The following is an 18,756-nucleotide window of genomic DNA, read 5'->3' as shown; positions in this document are numbered from 1 at the left end:
CCTAAATTCTTTGATGATACACAGATTAATTGCTTGGATAAGACCCAGCAGAGGTCCTGTATATCAAAATTGTGTCAAGAATTTCATCATATGTTATATTATAGAGATAATATTATGAATCAAGACATATCGTGGGGTTTCAAAACACACTGAAGATTTTATTTTTTTTATTTACTTATACCCTTGTAAATAACGTTCAGTTTTCAAATATAGTTGCGTATAATCTTGAATGCAATCTTAAAAATATTTTTGGTGAAAAACTTCCTAGATGTAATGTGTATAAAATAAATATTTATGATTCTTAAGCCCAGATGTAGGAAAGGTTTTTCATGTCGCAAACAGCAAATTTTGCTGTTTGCGACGTGCAAAACCCACATCGTGATGCCCAATTCCCGTTTCGCGAGTCGGTAACCTGGTTGCCGACTCGTAAAACGGGACTGCGAGTCACAATTAGGAAAGGGTGTTCCCCTTCCTAATTGCGAGTCGCAGCGCAATGCTGCATTGCTTTTTGACCGCGAACGCGGTCGCAAAGCAATCGCAGTTACCACCAGTGTCTGGGACACCATCCTACATTCCGGATTGTCGGTCTGACTCGCAATCCAGAATTTTGCTACATCTGGCCCTTGTTTTAAATAGATTGCATGGTCTGTGGGGAAATTTGGCATGAAGGGCTAGATGTCGCAAAATGTTGCGAGCCGCAAATGTCCCGAATCGCAATTTGCGACCCCGCCAAATCGGAAATGGGATGCAAAAAACCCCATTTCCGAATCGCAAACTGGGCTACAAGACATTACCGACTCGCAAAAATTGCGACCCCATTCTGAGACCCGCAAATAGGAAGTCGCAATTTGCGAGTCGCAAACCATATGAAAAAGCCACTCGCAAATTGCGACTAGTCGCAAAAAGCACATTTTGCACACAAAATTTACCACTAACTCAGAGCAGGTGGTAGCCAGAACCAAAGTATAAAAGGAGACTCAGAAGGCATCTGGGTTACTCAAGATAGTGGAGATATATGTAATAGCAAGGAGGAGGAGAGCCCAAGCCGCACAGCAGAGGAGGAGGAGGAGCCGGAGACAGGAGAAGATATACAGAACCTGACAGACACTTTTCCAACAAACTGAGGAGGAGATATATGATAAATACAGACTCAGGAGTGCAGCAATATTAGAATTAATAGACCTACTCAATCCGGAGCTTCAACGCCAGACTGTGTGTGGCAGGGCCATCCCCACACATGTGCAAGTGCTATGCTCACTGCACCTCTTGGCCTCGGGTAGTTAACAGGGGGTCATTGCTGTGGCAGGTGGGGTATCTCAAAGTGCACTCTCCCGGTTCTTCAGAGCATTCCTAGATGCCATACTCACACACATGTCCAGATACATATACCTACCCAGGAATGAGGCAGAAATCAACAGCACCAAGTTGGAATTCTACAGGATTGCCAACTTTCCGCATGTAATAGGGTGTGTAGACGGGACACATATACAAATACGCCCTCCTGCAAATCTGGAATATCTGTTTCCGCAACCGGAAGTGTACCCACTCACTGAACATCCAGGTGGTATGTGACGCCCATTATGTCATCACTGACATGGTAGCCAAATTTCCAGGGAGTACACATAACTCTTACATTTTCAGGCACAGTGGGATACACCAACGCCTAGAACATGGGGAGTTTGGAGACGGTTATCTCCTAAGTATAGCTGAATACACCTTGCAGACATACACACAGGTCAATGTGGAACCCATCCATGCCCAGCTAACATTGTTCATTTTTGCCAAACAGGTGACAGTGCTTATGCACTACGACCATGGATACTGACCCCGTACTTAACACTCAGCAATGAGACAGAGAGGCGATACAATAGTGCACATAGGAGGACCCGAAATGTTATAGAGAGGACCTTTGGACTGTTGAAGGCAAGATTCAGATGCCTCCACAGAATTGGAGGTGCCCTCCAGTATGCCCCAATAACAGCATTCAAAATCGTTGGCGCATGCGCTATACTGCACAACATTGCCACCAGACGTGGGCTACATCTCACCCCTGAAGATCCAGATTCTGAGGATGATGAGCAAGAGCTACCACATTGCCATCATGGGGATAGAAGCATTGCTAATCAAGGCAGACAGAGACGGGACCACATTGCAAACCAATATTTTGGAAGGTATGTGCTGCCTGTCACCACACACATGAATGTCACACACAAAGAGCCCAGGTGTGAAGTGGAACAAACAAGAACTTTAATGAAGTGAACCAAAAAACTATAGAAATGAACTATTGATCAGGGGCTGTAAATGTCCACCTGCTATGAGGACACATTAACCTCATGTGCCTGTATTGTCCGTTAGTGCGCAGCTCAAATCCTACCCCTGGGACGCCCAGCATGGCTAGTGCCTGGAGCGTATGTAGATCCCTGCCGTGCACTGCCACTACGCAAGACCCTGGTGTCTGTGGCAGATGCACTACTGATAGTAGAGCCCTCCTCACTATCTTGCAGCGTGTCTGCCGCGCCCCTAGCCACCTGTCTTGCCTCCATCATGACCACGGCGTGGCTTATCTGTCCCAGGCCGTGAGCCACATCGCTGGCAAAGTGGCCCATGTCGACCTGTAAACTGGCTGTGCGGCGTGACAGCCCTGTAGTATTCACAGCCAGTCGGACGATGGAGGCAGCCATGCGGTCTCAACGGTGGATTAGTTGTCGTTCACGGCGCCTTGCACTCTCTCTCTCCGTAACAAGTTCAGTCACTAGTTGCCTGGTGGAGAGCGCAAGGTCCCCTACATGACTGTTCAGGTTTTGTAGGTCTGTGTGGACCTGTGCCAGCCCTGTTGTCTGATTCCTCTTCATTCGCCGCATGGCCCCTGATATCAGTCTCATTTGCCTTGTCTGCAGGCGCTGACCTTCGATGAGTGCTGCCTCGGCTGCAGACATGGAGGAGTCCCCTACATCTCCCTGGGACACTGCAGGGACATGGACACGTCGCCTGTGACGCGGTGGAGCATCTGTGTCCTGTTGGCTGGCACTGTGGCTGGGACCAGGTGCTGGGTCAATGTCCACTATGGCCACTGGTGCATCTTGAGGGGACTGTGGTCGGGTGGTGCAGGTCCCTGTGGTGGCTGCTCCTGGGTCCTGTGCTGCCTGGTGGCTGACCTCTGCACCCTGGACGGTGTGGCTGGTGGTGGTGTCTTGTGGGAGAACTGTGGGATATAGGGAACACACTGTCAGTATCTACTATCTGTTGTATGCTTCCTAATAAACTGTTGCCTATCAGCTGCCTACTGGACCACATTGCCCATACTGCAACATTCTGGGGGTTGCTACTCTGAAATGGAGCTATTTTGGTTGTGCATGCTGCTGTGTACTAGGTGGGTGGGGGTATGGCAGATATGGGTGTACATGCATGTTTCATGGTACTCACTGGTTGATGGTCCTGGCGCAGACTTGTCCAGCTCTCCTATTCCAGACACTACCTTCGGCTTCAGGGTCTCTTGCACTGTTTCCTCCATGGGTGTGGGTGGTGGTACGGTAGATGGGCCTCCTCCAGTGCCCCTTATCTCCCGGAGGCGCTCTGCCACCCTCTCCTTGGTCCTGGAGTGCAGGTCATACCATCTTTTCTTAAGTTCATCTATGATCCTGTGGCTCACCCCAAATGCATTCACTTTCTCCTGGATTTCTGTCCAAATCCTCCTTTTATCCAACTCAGGTACACTGAGGGCTGCTCTTCCAAAAAGTTGATCATGGTGCTGGCAGCATTCATCCATCAGCACCTCCAGTTCCTTTTCAGAAAATTAGATTTTCCTCTTTCTGCCTGATTCCTCCATTGTTGCTGCTGTTCCTCCTGTTGGCTGCTCAGCAGTTGGAAATGGGTGTGGTCCTCCCTCCTCCCAGATGTATTTGTAAACTTCCTGGCTGTGATGTCATCATCAAGAGCCAGGAAGTGTTTTCCAGAGTGTTCTGCTGCACCTGCATGCAATTTGCGGCACAGTCGCAATTTGCGACACCCACTTGCAATTTGCGTGTTCGTTTTTAGCGAGGTCGCAAAAAGCGACCTCGCAAACAGCGGACTCGCAATCTGCGGTGCGACTTCATTTGTGAGTCGCAAAATGAAGTCGCTTCTTCTTGTTGGATACCTGTTTGCGAGTCGGAAATTGCAACTCGCAATTTCCGACTCACAATTTTTTTCCTACCTACATCTGGCCCGAAGTGTTTTAAAATAATTGTTATATTTTAACAATATTCATGATTTTGTTTCAAGATATCGCTATTTTTTTGTATACAATAAATTCTCTTAACATTTTATTTTAGGAGTATGCTGGCAGCTGCTTTTCCCCACCAGCTATCAAGGCAGTCGCCAAATGGCTGGCAGTGTGGGTGGAACTCTGGCGGTCTCTAGTTTAGCAAATTGCCAGCATCTTAATTGGGCACCACTGTGACATCATTGACAATATCAGCAAACTTGTAACCAGGCCCTATGTGTGGTGGAGGGTGGAGAATGGTACATTTTTTGTAGGTATTTATTCAGGTGTTAGTGGAATTTTTGATTACACATTACAAGGTCTTCTAGCAGTGTGAGGTGTATACAGTGGACCTGAGTATGTTTTATTTTGCTTACACTTGTTTTGTAAGTATTAAATTTGATATGTTTGTTTAGAGAGTGGGATTGTGGTTGTGTTTTACAGTTTGTTTTTTACTGAAGGTTAATGTCTATTTTTTATATTGGGTGCATTTAATTTCTTTTATAAAAAATTAGCTGTATTTTTTTAATAACCATTTATTCATTTATCCTTTATGTGGGGTTCCTGAGGCATTTTCTTTTTAATGATTTTTGAGTTTTGGAATCTTTCACTGATTTGATATACATCGTCGCATAGAAGGATTACATTTTCATCATTAGTGTGTGCTTTTCTGGCTCTATTTTGAAACTATTTGTTTTGGTGTTTGCATGTGAGGATGGGTATAGAGGACTTGGGCTACAAATCTCTGAGTAACTCAAATGTTGAAATTATGCAATTGCTAGATAGGAATAACTTATTATCTTCTCTTTGTATATGGCCTGTCAAAATATCATTATGGTTTTTATTGATTATTAGATAATATAGGATCTGATTTAGAGGTTGGCAGATGGGTAACTCTTTCATACATTTTATGGATATCCTGTCTGCCCTAATGCAAGTGCATTACATCCTATGTTAGTTACAATAAGGTGGTTGGGAGATCCATCATGTTTGTGACAGTCACCCATCTGCCGGACTCTAAATTGAAGCCATAGTTTTTTTAAATCTAGGAGTGTTTTATTTCATTACATATTTCTTGTGCATTTCTGAGAAGTATTTTTTTTTTATATTTATTTTTTCCATTTGGATTTATAGATTGTTATTATTTTATCTGTTTATAGTGGATTAAGTTTAAGTTATTATTTAGACAATTGTTTAGTTTGTATTAATATCAAAGTATGTTCAAGTAAGGTTTGAGTATGAGTAGGGTTGGCCTTGGATGTTAGATAATAAAACCACTTTGCTTGCTAGCATTTCATGCAATATTTACTCTGTGTGGACTTTTATTTTGGTTTTAATTGGGTAGTGGATATTTCTAGTCTTAGTTATTGGTAGCTTTGTTTCTTTGGGTAGTTCTAGGATGGCACATTGTGTAGTGGCTTCTTCAAAGTGTTCCTCTGAAGGAAGTGTGACAACCTTCCATTGCATTATTAGTGTTTGGCTCTTGAGAGATGGTGATATCCTAGACATTCACATTGAAATGTGTGTCAATTGTATTGACGTCTATGCCCAGATCCGTGCAAGTAGCCAAATCAGGTGTCTTCATGGTGATCCATGTGTGGTTAGAATTCTTTTTTTCTCTTTAATGATTATCTGATCAGATCATACTATACTATTTGATTATATCTGTCCAGGGATATAGGCCTTCGTTATGACTTTGGTGGTCCAGTGACTGCATGTTGACGGTGGCAGCCTGACTATCAATGGTCTTGTGGAACGGAATGCCCTATTATGAGTTTGGCGGTCGTTACCACAGAAGACTGCCAGCTGCCCGCCGCCACCACAAGGCATCACAGACCACCACAGTCACCACAGTTACCAAGAAGCATAAACAGAATGGCAGAGCCTGTTTTTTATCTGCACCCATTACGAGGTTGCACACCCCCAATATGAACCTGGCGTTACAACCACCATGTATCAGAAGGTGGAAACAGACAGTATAAAGGAAACACTCATCTACAGACAGCTACACACATCCGGAGCAGCTATGGAGCCCTAAAAAACATCATGCCTCTGCTCATGCTCGCCAACAGAAAACAAAATCAATGATGCCATGGACAAGAGCAACCATAAGTACAAACACCTCCCTGTATCAATAACACTGAAATAATTCATGTAGCACTGGCAAACACATCATGGGGTGATGCAAGGGGCAGCAGCAACACATTTCATACAATACACACACACTGATACACAACAACACGGACACACACAACCACAATAGGCACACTTTGGCCAGAACACTGCACAGCAACACCACGCAAATACACACAGCCACACAATTCAGACACAGGGACACTGAAGGCTACACAACATTGTCACACACAGCAACAACAACAAACCTACAGCACATATACAATCACAGCTCACACACTCACACATACAGCACACATACCTATTGATGTGGCATGCAACACAAACAACACTGCCTTGAAAAAACCCTTCAATGGACACACACATCACCACATCACACCACAATGGATGCACAATGGCATATACAATTGACAGAGAGGCAAATAGATCAAATAGACAAAGTGCACTATACCAAAAATACCTGTACAGTTGGGATGCGACCATCAGGAACACACATGAAACGAGGCTGCACTGGGATGCAAGTCATGTTGAACAGGCCCCGCAAACAACATGCGAGCAGGAAATGGCCCCACATGCATCTCAGGGACAAACAATACCAAAACTTAATGTCATGCTGTGAGAAAGTAGCCTCTTTCTAGCATGGTTACCCCCACTTTTGGGTGGTTTGTTAGTGTGTGTCAGTGCGTTTTGCCTGACTCACTGGGATTCTGCTAGCCAGACCCCAGTACTCATAGTTTGTGCCCTAATGTATGTGTTGTCAGTAGTGCTTGACTGTGTCACAGAGGCTCTGAGGCTCTGCTAACCAGAACCTCAGTGCTTATGCTCTCTCTGCTTTTAAATTTGTCACTGTAGGCTAGTGAGTTTGTTTAACAATTTCAATTAGCACACTGGACCCCCCTTATAAGTCCCTAGTAAATGGTACCTAGGTACCCAGGGCATTGGGATTCCAAGAGATCCATATGGGCTGCAGCATTTCTTTTGCCACCCATAGGGAGCTTAGACAAACCCTTCCACAGGCCTGCCATTGCATCCTGCGTGAAATAACGCACATGTTATAATGTTGTGACTGCGGGGACGTCATTACACGCGTGTACTACATATAGGTCAATACCTATATGTAGCTTCACAATGGTAACTCTGAATATGGCCATGTATCACCGCAAGCCAACACATAGCCTACACCCACACCACTGACCTCCTCTGGACTGACCACCACTGCGTCCACTTCTCCTTCACCAAACCCCCCACACACTACCATCAACACACCACACCCTACCGCATGTGGGACAAGATCCCCACAGAACGACTAAAATCCCAACTACCCCCCCACACCAACGACCCCAACACAGGAGCACACAACCTCTCCAAATAAATAGATCACTACCTGCGCAGACACACTAGCCCCCCTAAAAAAACACATCGCCACACGCAACATCAAAAATGCCCCATGGTTCACCCCTGAACTCCAAGACTTCAAGCGCAAATGCCGCCAAGCTGAAAAAATATGGCGACTAGAACCATCCACAACCAACTTCTCCACCCTCAAAAGCACCATTCGCACCCATCACCAACTCATAAGCACCGCCAAAAGAGATCACTACAAGACACGCCTTGACAACAACTCTCAAAACAGCAAGGAACTCTTCACTATCATCAATGAACTTGCCAAACCCAAAGCCAGCAACATAGATCCCACACACACACAGCCCCTATGTGACGCCCTTTCCAACCACTTCCTCCACAAAATCCTGGACATTCACAACAGCTTCATACCACACCCACCCACCACACACACCCCACACCCATCCCAACCCCCACTCACGACCCCCCCGCCACGCTCTCCACATGGACCCCCACCACATATGAAGAAACCGAAAAAAACATGAACTCCATCCACTGCGGTTCCCCCTCCGACCCCTGCCCACACCGCATCTACAACAAAGCTAGCCCAACCATCGCCCCCATACTCTACAACATAATCAACTCCTCTTTCAACTCCGCCACCTACCCAGACCCCTGAAAGCACATGAAAATCACCGCTCACCTAAAAAAAAAACAAGCCGACCCGGAGATCCTCTCCAACTACCGCCCCATCTCCCTCATCCCTTTCCTCACCAAGGTCACAGAGAAATTAGTCAACACCCGCCTATCCCACTTCCTCGAAGCATACAACACTCTTGACCCCTCACTATCCGGGTTCCGCAAAAACCACAGCACGGAAACCGCCCTCATCGCATGTACTGACGACATCCGGACCAAAGTCGTCAAAGGCGAGACCGTAGCACTCATCCTCCTAGACCTCTCCGCAGCCTTTGACACCGTCTGCCACCACACACTCCACACATGCCTCCACAACATAGGAATTCACCACAAAGCCTTAGACTGGCTCACCTCCTTCCTCACTGACCGGACCCAGAGAGTCCGTCTTCCACCCTTCCACTCAAACACTACCAAGATCACCAGCGGAGTCCCCCAAGGGTCCTTCCTCAGCCCCACACTCTTCAACATCTACATGATCCCCCTAGCCAACATCCTCCGAGCAAACGGAATCACTATCCTCTCCTATGCAGATGACACCCAACTCATCCTCTCCCTCAACCGCAACCCCACCACCGCCAAAACCAACCTACGCGCTGCTCTCCTCGACACCGCCAACTGGATGACCACTAACCACCTCAAGCTCAACTGAAACAAAACCGAGACCATCATCTTCGGCCCCTACAAAACCACAAGGGACGACTCCTGGTGGCCCACTGCCCTAGGCCCTGCACCCACCCCCGTAAACCACACACGCAACCTCGGCATCATCCTTGACCCCTCCCTCTCCATGACACAGCAAATCAATGCTCTAACCTCCTCCTGCTTCTACACACTCCGCACTCTAAAAAAATCCTTCAAATGGATTCCCCCAGAAACCAGAGAGACAGTCACCCACGCACTCATCAGCAGCAGACTGGACTACGGTAACGCCCTCTACGCCGTCACCACACTCAAACTCAAACACAAACTCCAGAGGATTCAGAACACAGCCGCCACAAACGAATCTCACCACACCTCAAATCCCTTCACTGGCTCCCCATAGACAAGAGAATCACATTCAAGATCCTCATCCACGCACACAACTCCCTCCACAACACTGGCCCAACCTACCTCAACGAAAGAGTTAACTTCCACACTCCCACACGCAACCTCCGATCAGCCGACCTCGCACTAGCCACAGTCCTCCGCATCCAACGCACCACCACAGGAGGCAGGTCTTTCTCCTACCTCACCCACAAAACCTGGAACTCCCTCCCCAAAACCTTCACAAAACCAAAGAACTCCTGGTCTTCAGAAAGAACCTCAAGACATGGTTGTTCGATCAGTGACCCTCTCTGCCCCCCCCTGATCTCCCCGACCCCCCCAGCGCCTTGAGACCCTCACGGGGGGAGTAGAGCGCTCTACAATTTTTTTTGATTGATTGATTAACATGTCTAAGATCATAGAATTGTCCCCCAATTCCAAATTAGGTATTGGGGAGCCAATTCCATGCATCCTGAGAGCTCTACCATGGACCCCAAGTACTGCCAAACCTGCTCTCCGAGGCTTGCACTGCAGCTACAGCTGCTGCGACATCACAGACAGGGTTCTGCCCTCCTGGGGTCCGGGCAGCCCAGTCCTAGGAAGGCAGAACAAAGCATTTCCTCTGAGAGCAGGGTGTTACACCACCTCCCTTTGGAAATAGGTGTTACAGGCTAGGGAGTGGTAGCCTCCCCCAGCCTCTGAAATGCTTTTAAGGGCACATATGGTGCCCTCCTTGCATAAGCCAGTCTACACCAGTTCAGGGACCCCTTTTACCGTGCTCTGATGCGAAACTGGACAAAGGAAAGGGGAGTGACCACTCCCCTATCCATCACTACCCTAGAGGTGGTGCCCAGAACTCCTCTAGTGGGTCCCAGACTTCAGCCATCTTGCTTTGCAAGGTGTGGGGGCACTCTGAGTGGCCTGTGCCAGCAGGTGACTTCAGAGACCCCTCCTGATAGGTCCATACCTGATAAGGTAGCCAATCCCCCTCTCAGGGCTATTTAGGGTCTCTCCTGTGGATTCTCTTCAGACTCAGCTTTCAAGTTTCCCTTAGGAATCCTCTGCAACAACTTCATCATTCACTGACCTCGGATCAACCTGCTCCAGAAATCACTGTAACAGCAACAAAGTATCCACAAGGGATATCTTTCCTCTGCAACTTCAGCTCCAGCCAGCAACTGCAACAGTTTCCATGGTGTGCACGCTCTGAGGACTCCCTGTCTTCATCCTGCACCAGAAGGACGAAGAAATCTCCTGTGGGGTGACTGAGTCACTCTCCTGCTCCAGCAGGCACCTTCTAAGGTGACAACCGTACCCTTGGACTCCTCTCATAGTGATGAGCATGCTCCTAACAACATAGAGGTTGGTCCACTTCGACATAGACTGTACTGAGGTCCTGCTGCCACAATTTGGAGGAGGTAAGACTTTGCCTTCCCAGAGAGCGATGGTACCACTGTGTACTGCGTCTTCTTCACCTCCTGAGGCCTCTGTGCACTATTTGCTAAATTCCTTTTTGCACAGCCTGGCCCGGATCCCCAGGACTCCATCCTGCAAAGCTCAACTTGCTTAGAAGTTCTCCTGCAGCGTGTGACCTTCCTTTGTCGTGCTACACTAACTGCATTTTGCACCTCCTTTGTCCCCAAGTCCTGGGACTCCTGTGGGTGCTGCCTGGCAGCCTGAGGGCTCCCTAAAGTGCTGAGAGCCCCCTCTTTCTTCTCACGTAGAGTTGAGCCTCACATGTCCCTCCTGGGTCCATCCAGTGGCATTTTGACTCAAAGTGCACATTTGTCGTAACCAAGGCTTGTTGGCGATTTCCAACACGAAATCATGTCTGCATCCATCTTCATGTCATGGGACATCCTTTGTATCATGCAGGAATCCGCTGACATCTTCCTAGGGTGCATTTCTGCAGTCTTCGACTAATCGTGGACTCTTCTTTTGCACCCTCTTCTGGGTTGGCAGTGTCTCCTGTCCTTCCTGGAACTTCTTTTAACTTTTGGACTTGGTCCCCTTCTTTTGCAGGTCTTCAGGTCCAGGAATCCAGCAGTTGTTGTTTGCAGTCTTGGTTCGTTACTGCAATATCCCAATCATGAGGTGTAGTGTTTATTAAGGAAACTTGCAGTACTTTACTCCTGCTTTTCTGGGCTGTGGGGTGGGATAATTTACTTACCTTTACTGCTATTCTGCACACACTACACTTGTCTAGGGAGGAATTCGTGATTTGCATTCCACTTTCTTAGTATATGGTTTGTGTTGCCCATAGACCTATTTTCTCCCATTACATTCTATAGCATTTCCTATTGTTTGCATTGTTCTGTGACTAGTTACCTGTCTAATTTTGGTGTCTAGTGGATATATTGTGTATAATACTTACCTCCAGAAGAACTATTGTCGCTAAGATATTTTTGGTACTGTGTCACACAAATAAATACCATTATTTTTGGTAACACTGAGTATTGTCTTTACTTGTGTATAAGTACTGTGTAACTATAAGTGGTATTGCATGAGCTTTGCTATCTCTCTCAGCCTAAGCTGCTAGAACACTACTACATTTCAATAATAAGGGATAACTGGACCTGGTATATTGTGTAAGTATCAAGGTACCCACTACAAACCAGACCAGCCTCCTTCACATGCCCAGCCACACAATAGAGAAGGGCAAGTCAACATGGTGCAGACAACTCCAACACCATCAGACATTCCTCCACAGGCACACCCAAATGCTAAGCAACCTAGCACAACTGAAGACACTCCATGTCTGCACAAACAAAACTCAAGAATACACACATCACATGTATACAATTGCCATATCAGGGGGACAAGTCCAACACAATGAATACCTAAAACGTACAACGCAAAAATAAATACTTACCATACCAAACAGTGCACCATGCCATGAAACCAACATTGCATACACACACACACACACACATACACACACACAAAATATACCCTTCTCTTCGAGGACAACAGCACTGCACACAAACTCACACACTACAGACAACAGCACATTAACCAGCAAGCTGGCACAAACACAAAACTGGACGCACACAACTCAAGTCGCTCAGGAACAAACTTAACCTAGGAAAAGAAATGCAGGACAAAGGTATAGCCAACAAAATCAACTCCTTGGCTTTAACGCCAATATCAAATATGGCATGAACTATGTACAAAGACCATTGGCCAGTTGAATCAAAGTATAAATCATGTGACAGTTTTGTGCCACTACTTGACTCTTGACTATCGTGTGACCTCCACAGTAAGGGGCATCAAAGGGGCATACAGGCATCTCAGGGATTATCTGGGGTATTGGAGTTTGAAGTAGGAGTTTTTGTTCTGGCTTGTGGGGATCCTTTTAGCGAGTGGAGGCCTTCTTCTTGGGGGAAGGGGTATGGGTCTTTGCAGGGGGCTGGTGAAGCCCTGGAGGTGGAACGGATGGCCGTAGGTATGGATGCGAACCTTTTGGGTGTGGTACTCGGGAGAAGAGGGATAAGGCCTATGTCACAAAGAATAAGTTATTACAACACACTGGGATGGTCATCAGAAGGGGGTCGGGATTTGGAGGTTTAGGGAGTTGTTTTCTGCTGTCTAGTTGTGGATGTCTTGGGTGTGCTTTCATGGAAGGTATGTGGTGCGTGTCTGTTTGGTGGGTGAGTTAGGGTGTTTATGTGTCTTGGATTGGGGGTGAGATGCTGAAGGATGCTGTGCTAGGTCGGTGGCTGTGTTTGCATGGTGACTGCAGGTATGGTGGATGTGCTGGAAGTATCAGTAGCTGTGGCATCTTCTGGTTTGGTGTTTGGAGTGCATGTCTATGGTTCTCCTGGGGTGGTGTCTGTGGGTAGGATGGATGTGGTGGCTGTGTCAGTGACTGTTGTGGTGGTGCCTGTAGGTAGGCATGATGTTGTGTGTGTGTGATGCTGGCATGGTGGGGTGTCAGGGAGGGTAGGGATGGTTGCTGTATCTGCAGGTGGATGTTGTTTGTGTGCATGCTGGTGGTGTGTCTTGTCGTGCTTGTGTTTGTGTGTGCTTCCTTTGTCTGTTGAGGTGGATGCCTGAGGATCTGTTTGTGTGCTTTGGGTAGGTAGGGGAATGGGGGATTTGGACTGGGAGGAGAGAGGTGCAAGGCGGAAGAAAGGTGGGGGGGTGACTGGGTGCTATTAGTGTGGAGGCCAGAGCCTGAAAAGATCTCTGTTCATTTCAGGAATGCATTGGTCTTTTAGACTTGGCCTGCCAGTCCCTGGATGTCATTCACCATGGCTGATTGACTTACAGAGATACTGCTCAGGAGGTCAATAGCTTCCTCACTGAGGCCAGCAGGGCTAACAAGGGCTTGAGCAGAGGTGCCTGCGGCAAATGACACGCTGACCCTCTTAAGTGAGTGGGCATGGCCAACTGAGTGGGAAGCAACAGGGAGGGCAGTGATAGAATGGGGTCCACCACCACTAGGGAGTATCAACTGGAAGAGGAATCTAATGATGATGAAGACTGTTCGGTCCTCCTGGCACTCCCTTCACTTCTAGGCCACAAGGTCCCTCTGTGTTGGTGGTATTTTGACCTGTGGTCCAGTGGCCAGATGCTTCACCACTCATCTGTGCCCCGTCTCCTTCGCTTGCCAATGCTGATGATGAAAAAAGAAAGAAAAATAGGGTCACAACATGTATCTGATAACACTTCAACCACAACTCTGAGTGCCAAAGAATACTATCAGGTCAAGTAGACCTCAGCAAGAACAAATACCTAAGTGGCACATACATGTGCCATGACATATGCTTGCATGCCATCTGAATTTCCAAAGGTTACCAACAAGAAATTCAGCATATCAGACTACTACAATTGCATGGATGAAGTCTGGCAAACCCCACAACCATTCTACAACTAGGTGACCTCTCTATCCCCAATGCTGTGCCACATGCAACAGACTGTAGTTAACTTGTAGCCAACAAAAGTATCCTATTGTACAGTACACACCCTTTTTTCACGCACACATCTATGTACACATCCATTTTGCACTTTCATGACATAGAAACATTTTGGGATGAAGCCAACGACACCTCGCTGACTCTGATACAAAATTTCAATATCGTACAGTATTGAAATGGTAGTACCCATGTAATAATGGACACATGCCAACAATGTACAGATCTACAAGTGACACCTCCCACAACAGAGTCAAGGAGGTACTATCAGCGCACACAGAGATGTCTCACATGTTTAAATGAAAAGAACATTATTGATGTCAGCTTCAATATGTCAGGGACTAATGTCTCAAGGATACACACAACAAAGCATCAGTAAGCCCCAGGATGGTCACCACTAACGTCTGACACCCATGAGATGACAATGACAGCATCTGAGTTTGGCAGTAGTACACAACTGTCCCTTGAATGTTGTTAAGACATCCCTCACATTCACAGATAGAGCGACTACAACCTGTTCTCCAATGAGAGGCAACATTACTACCCACATCTTGGACATGCAAAACATAGTAGCCATCTGTGGATGAATTCATGAACACAAACACATGTGATGCCAACATCAAAACAAGACACTCCATGGTGCATGGCAACACTCATGGAACATTCCTCGATCAAAAAACAAGTACAGTAAACTCTTCCACATGAAGGAACATCAAGAGCATAGATAAACACAGATTGGTCACACAATCTTGGGGCACCTGTCATATCCCTCATTACTACAGCAGTTCCATATGCCAAATGGCATACCATGACTCATGAAGGTATCTGTCAGACAATACACAATGCAAACACACTCCTGTCTGTGACATAACATGGAATGCATCACCATTGTAAATGTACCATTCCACTAACAGTTTGCCTAGCGCATGTATGTGTAGGGATACAGAAATCATACCATCAGCATCGCTAGGTGTAGGAAAGTAATCTCTTTCTTGGCATGGTTACCCCCTTTTCTGCCTGAAGTCAGTGTGTTTGACAATGTTCACTGGGATCCGGCTAACCAGGACCCTAGTGATTATGCTCTCTCCCTTCAAACTTGGTTACTTGTACCATTTACACCCCACATTTGGCATACTGGTGCCGTCATGTAAGTTCCTAGTATATGGTACCCAGGTAGCCAGGGCATTGGGGTACCAGGGGATCCTCATGGGCTGCTGCATGTATTATGCCACACATGGGGAGCCCATGCAAAGCGTATCTGCAGGCCTGCCATTGCAGCCTGTGTGAAAGGGTACATGTACCCTTTTCACTACAAGTCACCGCACCAGGTCACTGTAAATCACCCTTAAGGCAGGCCCCCGTAGCTCAGAGGGCAGGGCGCAAGTACCTATAAGTGAGGTCACCCCTGCACTAGCTGAGGTGCCCCCACAAACTCAAGTTCCTCTTTCCTGGACTTCATGAATGCGGGGACACCATTTTATTTGTGTACTGGACATAGGTCAGAACCTATGTCCAGCTACATAATGGTAACACTGAACCTAGGCATGTTTGGTATCAAACATGTCAGAATCACACGTCAATACTGTTTCCAGCATTGGAAGTATGATTCTTTGCAGTCTGTGGGCTCCTTAGAGGACCTCCAGCTTTGCTGCTACCAGTCTTTCTGGGTTTTCCAGGCAGCCCAAGCTGCTGCCATCCCTCAGACAGGTTTCTGCCCTTCTGCTGCTTGCTGCTTGAGGAACTCTCCACCTATTCCTGGGCTGTCTTCCTGACCATCTTTGTTCTACCTTCAACCAACTCCTGCAACCACAGCTGGCTGGATAGTTGTTCCTGCCTCCACTGGACTCTTCTGTGACTTCTGGACTTGGTTCCCTTCTTCCGCAGGTCCTCCTCTTCAGGAACCCACTTCTGGTTTCTTGCAATCTTGTCTGGGTGTTGCATTTTCTTCTTTTCCTTCCATTTGGGTGGTTTGGGGAAAATCCAGTGACTTACTTCTTTCTTCTTGGTGGCTAGGGGGCACTGTGGTATTTACCTTTGGGGTTTCACAGTACTCCTAGCTCCCCTCTACACATTCCACTTACCTAGATGGGGTTCCTGCATTTGCATTCCATTTTTTTTAGTATATGGCTCGGGATCTAATAGGGGATACCTGGACCTGGTATAGGATGTAAGTACCATAAGTACCCACCACACACCAGGCCAACTTCCTACACTGGACATACCTGAAATTTCAGATACTGAACATTTCCCAAAGGGAAATGGACACATGCTGACATGTAGGCACAAGGAATGATGACAACAGTCATGGGACATGATTAATGTGAACTGACATTCCCCACTTACAAAGGGAAAGTGGTTTGCTACATCTGCAAATATGTATTTAGGTAAGCCATGTCACTTATATGATGGGTACCAACCCAGCAAAAACTCCAGTGAGGCACCGGTACTCATTGTATACTGAGGATAACTTGCTACGAGGCGTTAAATGTCTACATAAACATATACCCAGACAGATGGCAGAGGACAGTGATACATAATACAATTACCCTTTGTCTGTGGCAGTCAGGGGAAGTGATTATTGGCTCCCATAATAATATCCACTACAACAAATAGTACATGAATGAAAAGTGGACACAACCATTTTAGGTTCCTGCAGAGTAAGTGGTTTGTGAATCCGTCTCAGGTTCAGAAGGTACACCAGTTAAATATACATGACATTTCAATACTAATCTCCCGAGTACAGAGTGACACATGGCTCATCCCAAATTGTCAGAAAGACCAGTCAGTACCCCACACAATCACCTGACAATGGGACAAGGAGGAATTATCTGTGTAATCACCCTATTGTGGCTGTTGTGCTGCCCTCAAATGCCCATTCAGCTTTGGTTAGGCCACTGCCAGAATTTGGGTGGGTCATGGTTGTGTTGGGAGGACTGCCCCAGCTAGGCCTCTGCGATATTCTGGGCCCATCCTCTCAGGTCCTCCCACCTCTTTCAACAGTGGGTGCTCTGCTGGATGTGGACCACCAGAAAAAAAATATTGAATTACGACCGTGGCGGAAACCGCCAACAAAGACAGCCACTTTAACACTCCGACCGCCATGGCGGTACAAAAAAATAGCGCGGTGGTCACCGCCAGCAGACAGGTGGGAGACAATGTACCGCCCACAGTATCACAAGCTACCAATCCGCCACCTTTTCTGGGGCAGATTCACTGCGAACAAAAACACGGCGGAAACAGGACTTCGAAGGGAAAACGCTCACCTCTGCACAACCCACGAGGAACCAGGACTCCTGAAACCAGAGCTCCACATTTTACCAGCCTTTATCATCTTGCTCCTCTACCAGGAACACGAACGCCTGCGGCAAAGACCACAGTGAGTACTGCATCTACGACACAGGGGAGGGGGAGGGAAAAAAGAGTGACACACACACGCAACACACCCACCCCCACCCTCACCCACGACAACACACACACTAATACATCATGATACATTACAGTTACACCCCCCAACCCCCCCCCCCGGAAGACTGCAAAGACAAAAGGAAATGAGGTGAACGATTGTAATATATTAAAATTCAGTAGTCAAATAATATACATACACTATTTACAAATATATACACCAAGAATATTAGTCCAAGGTATTCCACCCTTAAAGTCCGTGGACCACTGAGCCCACACTTCATGGGCGAGGCCCACACAAGATACCCGAACATGATGGAGAGAACATTGCAGGGGCATCAGATAGAAATAAAACAGGCACCTCAGGGGGAAGGGAAAGGGTGGGCACCTCAGCCGGTTGAGTGCACAACGCCAAATCCACGAGGGGGCCCCATGCCACTGTTCAATCCTGGGGAGTGCAAAGCCACAGTCTCACAAGTCTCTACAGTGGGTGGGTTGCCCACTGCTATATCTTAGGGAGTGCAAAGAGACAGTCTCTCAAGTCTCTACAGTGGGTGGTTTGCCCACTGTTCAATCCTGGGAGTGCAAAGCCACAGTCCCACAAGTCTCTACAGTGGGTGGTTTGCCCAATGTTCAATCCTGGGGAGTGCAAAGCCATTGTCTCACAAGTCTCTACAGTGGGTGGGTTGCCCACTGCTATATCCTGAGGAGTGCAAAGCCACAGTCGCTCAAGTGGATAACAGTCTCCACTGGTTCTGAAGGAGGCTTGGTGGCCAGAGTGCTTCATCCTGCCAAGGACAGAGGTAGCGGATGTAAATCTCCACTTGTTCCGGAGGGGGCTTGGTGCCCAGAGTGCTTCATCCTGCCAAGGATAGAGGTAGTGGATGTAAATCTCCACTGCTCGTGGCGGCCTCAGTAGCCTCAGTGCTTTTGGCACTCATGAGCCTGCGGTACTTGTGGCGGCAGTGTCCTTGCCAGCGGTGCTTGTGGTGGCGGTGTCTT

This window comes from Pleurodeles waltl, chromosome 2_2 (genome assembly GCF_031143425.1).
Source record: "Pleurodeles waltl isolate 20211129_DDA chromosome 2_2, aPleWal1.hap1.20221129, whole genome shotgun sequence".
Taxonomy (NCBI): domain Eukaryota; kingdom Metazoa; phylum Chordata; class Amphibia; order Caudata; family Salamandridae; genus Pleurodeles; species Pleurodeles waltl.
The sequence above is the reverse complement of the archived record's forward strand: the minus strand, read 5'-3'. Positions refer to the sequence as shown.